Source organism: Anser cygnoides, chromosome Z (assembly GCF_040182565.1).
Source record: "Anser cygnoides isolate HZ-2024a breed goose chromosome Z, Taihu_goose_T2T_genome, whole genome shotgun sequence".
Taxonomy (NCBI): Eukaryota; Metazoa; Chordata; class Aves; order Anseriformes; family Anatidae; genus Anser; species Anser cygnoides.
This window is the reverse complement of record NC_089912.1, coordinates 62116771-62122227: the sequence shown is the minus strand read 5'-3', so window position 1 is coordinate 62122227 and position 5457 is coordinate 62116771. Positions and strand designations below refer to the sequence as shown.

Below are 5457 nucleotides of genomic sequence, written 5' to 3'. Positions count from 1 at the left end.
CACGGAGCGTTTCCGCCCTGAGTTAAGGCTAGCCGTGACGCCACTTCCGCCCTGGGGTCCAGCCAATCACGGCGCCGCTTCCCTGCGGGAAGGCGACCCTGAGGCTGCCCCCGTGCTGCCTTTTTATTTATTTATTTATTTATTTTTTTTAAAGAAGGCGCGGGTGTTCTTGGTCCTCTCTCGTCAAGTCTGTCTGCGAGAAACAACTCAAATAATTTTCTTGACACGCGATCTTCTGTGAGGCTATTTTATTCGCGGTTGCAGTGGCGGGCGTCCTGCCGATCAGGAGCGCATTGCAGTAAGCACAGCATCAACTTTTATTCCCTGTTCCCCGACGCCCGATCCCCTCCCCTGTGTCCTCATTGGCCGAGTACTGCAGGTTCACAAGCTACTCGACGCTCCTCTGTCCCATGTACGTACAATCTTACTTCTTTTTCAACCCTTTAATTTCTCCCTTCGTATTTCCTTTTTTTTTTCCCCTTTCTTATGTTTCAGGAACCTGTGATCTTTGTTTTACCGTGCCCACGCTGCTCAACCTGTTTTTCCTCAAGCTTCTGCCTTATTTCAGAACAGTGAGGCCGCCTACTGTCCGCTTACCCACGTGGCGTTTCTCCTCATTATGACTGCACAACTACCTCGGAATACAGAAAATTAGTTCTCTACTGCAAAAACACAACTTAGTTTCTCACAGTTCCCTCCTCTCCTTTCCTTACTCCTACTGTTGTTTTTGCACCTCTTCACGTACCGCGCTCTTGAGTTTCTCCAACGTTAAGGCGCAATAGTCTTCTTCGGATGTCACGGGGGATGGGAGGCGTACAACGCCATTATTTTTACAATACCAACAAATAGTTGTTTGAGCCAATTCTGTTCAGGTAACCACGAAGTTAGTTTCTCCCAAATGTTTCTAAATGCCCAGGAACTGTCATCTTGAGCTACTCTATGTAGGATCTTCCCCCCCCCCCACGCCCCCCAGTATACCTTTTTTTCCCCCCAAATATCAGTCAAATCCGTCCCGTTTGATCTACATCTATACAGCAACTAGCATTAATTACAGTGCACGCTCCTCCTTATGAGGTTATTAATGAATCTAATACTATTCGATTCTACGGTACTATTTTTCCAAACTTATCAAACTTATTTTCTAGTTCTTCAGTTATAGCGGAGATATTTACAATAGCTTTTTCTAATTCACCCACCCCTCACCGAGGTAAAAACCACCTTGCAAAGCTGTGAAATACTAGAGAATTTTACTAGAGAATTGTCTGGAGTCCGCTTAATCCTGCGTGTGGTCTCAAGGGGGCTTTGGCTTTGTGGGGCTTCAATAATAGTTACGTTTGGAATTACTGCCTCCAGGGTGCAAGCTCCCTTCCATCCCAGGGGCAACACCTTCCTGGCTTTATTGCCACGTAGCCAGTACCACCTCTCACCATTTGGGACAGGCCATCCAGGTGCAGGATTCTCACGTTGCATCTGGCACGCGCTATGTATATTAGCGCTCCTGTGGCTACCATATTTGGTGCAGCGTGGATTATTCCCTGCGTGGATAGTTCCACACCCAGGGTCAGTACTATCGCCCCCTGAGTTTCTATCAATGTTGTTTAAAAGGCACCTTCGATAACGCGGTATATTGTAGCCAGGATTACGCGCAGGGAGCGTGAGAAACACTCCGTAGCCAGTAGCTTAGGCTCAGGCGAGGATCTCAGTGAAGTAGTAATTTATTCGCGATCGCAATGGCACGCGTCCCACAAGCAGGAGCGCGCCTACTAGTCACACAGTACGGTTTGTGTACTTTCTTTCTCGACGACCGGGACCCTCCCCTGTTTCCCCACTGACTGGGTATTCCGGGTTCACAACCTATCCGACGCTTCACAGACACTACGTGGCCTTCAGTTGCCGGCCTGTTCAATTTCAAATTTCTTTTGACTTTTTTACTGTTTGAAGCGGTAATGTTTCTTCACTGATCTGACTTGACGCCGTGATTTTCACCTAGCTGCTCTGAGGGGTCCGGTTGTCTGCATTTTACAAGGTTGTCCGTTAAGCTTTCTTATCACTGCGAGCCTATCTCAACACCGCATTCCTTCCCTCTAAACAACGTAACTCTGCAAAAACAACATTTTTATTCCCACAATTCCCCCCTTTTCTTCTTTATAAATTGTTGATTTTTGCAAAACTTTTCTCTGCAGTGTAATTTGGTAGATCTCTTCCTCTTCTTCACCTTCTTTGCTTTCCATCCCCTCTAATATCATCACCTTACGTGAGTAAGGTGGTGGCTCCACGGTCATTTCTTTCGATAGTGCAGTTTCAGTGAACCGCTGTACTAGTCCTTTTACACAGGGGATAATGCAACAACCAAGGGTCGTCAAAACTCCTGCTACTACGATCAAGGATGCAGATACGGACGCTAGGACCCCTTTCCATTTACCAAACCAAGATTCCGAACATCCTGTGATGGAAGTGCCTGTTCCTAATCATTCTGCCAATTCACTGGCAAGGGTGGTAAGCCCTTGCAACGCTCTAGTTACTGTGCCATCTGGGGCAGTATTGTTGGGTATAAAAGTGCAACAATGGTTGCTCAGTATCACACACACACACACACACCTCCTTTCTCCGCGATCAACATATCTAATCTATTCTGTTTTCCCAAGCCATTTTGCTGGTGGCATCTAGTTGTTCAGCGATTTCTCTTATCGCATCCCTTGTATGATTTATGAATATCTGCTGACTATAATAAATACTCTTATTGATTGTTACCCACCAGAACAGCGACTCAAACCCTGCAGCAATTTGATTCCTGGCTTTCTGTTCATCGGGAACTCCTCTAGGCACCCCAAGAGAATCTATGTACCCTCTATCATCAAATGATATTCCTAAGCCTCTTTTACTTCTTCTGGGTATTTGTGATGTTTCTCTTTCAAATGCCAGGGTGAAGGGTATAGCTAATTGAACAAGTGCAAAAGTGCCTCCCCAATTAGATGGTAGGGTGGACCATAAGATCTTCCCTCTGCAGTACCACCACAGATCTGCCCTGGGGATCTCAAGTCTTGAGCAGTTTCCCATCAGGTCCTTGGTAGCATTCAAGGTCCTCGTGCACAAGGCAAATTCTCCCAGATGCCGGGTAGCGCTCACACCCTGCCCTGAGAGGCAAGCTGCATGGTCACCTTTAGCTGTAGAGAATGCAGGGGGAACCCTGATATTGCTATCACGCAAGGAAGGGAACAGCAAAGAGAGAGACTTACAGGCCTCATTTCCCCAGGCAGTCTTTTCTTGGTACAATGCAATCATACATCGCATCCCCTGGGAATCCCTGGTCCACCCCAATGGGAAGGGCACTATCCGGGCAATCGGTCGTCCCGAGGCACAAGCATAGCAAGTGCTACGGTTGAGACTCTGGACAGCATATTTGACCCATTCTATCCAGGCATTCACATCCCCATACCCTGTTTCAATCTCAAATGTTTGAACTGCCACATTTCAAAGAGAGCCTCCTGTTTTCTCTCCTGTTTTCTCCTTGAGTTTCTCCCTTTCTCTGATGGCAATAGAGGATCGTTTCCATACAGCTGTTCTCAATCTGGCTGTTGGGTGTCTCCCAGTTACTTGTTCTCTCTGCTCAGTTGTCATTGGGCATTTAAATCTCCACAAGCTAACACCTCACAAGCATCAAACATGACAGATTGTGGTACATAACCCTCTGTCACATTCACCCCTATTTTGACGGGGTATCCCATCTTACTATTATCTGGTCATGCCTTTTCCAAGTTGCCAATTGACCAAGCCCTTCTCTGAGGCCTACAGTCACTAGAAACAAAATTAATAGTTGATTTTTCCCGGTCATTATTTTTAACTCTTAGGTTTCCAAATAATTACCAATACAAAGAGTAAGATATATGTACCCTACTACTAGAACAAAAACCCCTTGGGAGCACTTTGATTCGCTATAGGCCAGTCCTTTCTCATATGATTTCTGTGTTGTGCATTATTATTATTCCAGCCAGGATCAGCAAGGATCCTACTAGTTGTTACCTCACAAAGAAGGATGTACCTATCTCTACTTGGAAACGCATCAGTCCGTAGACTCTGACCCACCTAAAGACCCCTGCAACTGACTGAAGCAAAAACAAAGCACTTACCCCAAACTGCAGCCCAGGCAGAATGAGCTCTCTGATGGGATGCCTGTGACTCAGTTACCATTAGGCCCTGCCTGGAACCCAAAGCCAATCACCTGGGAAAGGGGAGGGGCAAAGCACAAGAAAGTAGAAAGCAGAAAGAGAGCAGGAGAAGCAGCAGCTGTTTTTCTTTTCCTTTATTTTTTTCTAGCTTATCTGAACAGCATGCAGAGTGCAGACCGGAGAACTGGCGTCTCTCTAGAAGCAACAATACCAATGCTTTTGCTTCAGCTTTGAATATTGAAATGACAATATGAGAAAGCAAGTTACTGAAGCTAACTGGAATTAGCTCAACATTTCTTCTGCACAGGAAGAAAAATTTAGCAGCATAACATATTACACCCCAAAACCAAAATCAATGTAGTAACATCACTCGCAGGAAATAATGTAGTAAATGATGTAGTAACATCACTCGCGGCCCCGCGGCGCCTGCAGTACCCACTTTTGGCCACCGGGCGGCGGCAGAGGGCGCCAGGGGGCGCCACCGCGCATGCGCGGCCCCGCGGCGCCTGCAGTACCCACTTTTGGCCACCAGGCGGCGGCAGAGGGCGCCAGGGGGCGCCACCGCGCATGCGCGACCCCGCGGCGCCTGCAGTACCCACTTTTGGCCACCGGGCGGCGGCAGAGGGCGCCAGGGGGCGCCACCGCGCATGCGCGGCCCCGCGGCGCCTGCAGTACCCACTTTTGGCCACCGGGCGGCGGCAGAGGGCGCCAGGGGGCGCCACCGCGCATGCGCGGCCCCGGGGCACCTGCAGTACCTACTTTTCGCCACCAGGCGGCGGCAGAGGGCGCCACAGCATATGCGCGGCCCCGAGGCGCCTGCAGTACCCACTTTTCGCCACCAGGTGGCGCAGAAGGCCCCAGGGGGCACCACAGCATATGCGCTGCCCCAAGGCGCCTGCAGTACCGGATTTTCACCAGCAGGTGGCGGAAGGGGGCATTCAAAGGCGCTACCGCGCATGCGTGGCCCCGCCGCCTGCAGTACCCGCTTCTCGCCGGCAGGATGCGTCCTGAGGGCAGCAGGGACGGCTTCCCAGACCATTTTCCCAGAGAAAGCACAAAGGAAAACAGCAGAAATTTGCACCCCACGCCGCCTCAGGGAGGAAGTGTCTGCCTTGAGCAACGTGCCGCTCACGGCTGGGAAGCTGAGCGGCGGCAAGCTGAAACAGTACATTTTTTATCGGGACAAAAAAGACAGGGAGATAATAACAACGAACCCAACTTGGGCAACGGGATGCTCTGAGCCCAATGACCACAACTCCCGGCTTGCTGGGGGAATGGTGCTCCTGGCGGC

General features: G+C 49.5%; 1 long non-coding RNA gene across 1 annotated transcript; it reads left to right on the top strand.

The window, feature by feature from the left end:
• The first annotated feature begins 165 nt into the window (after nt 1–165).
• Nucleotides 166–2779, top strand: LOC136788929 (uncharacterized). Its single transcript, XR_010827545.1, has 2 exons — nt 166–298; nt 496–2779. It is a non-coding gene; the product is annotated as an uncharacterized lncRNA (long non-coding RNA).
• Nucleotides 2780–5457: the final 2678 nt, after the last annotated feature.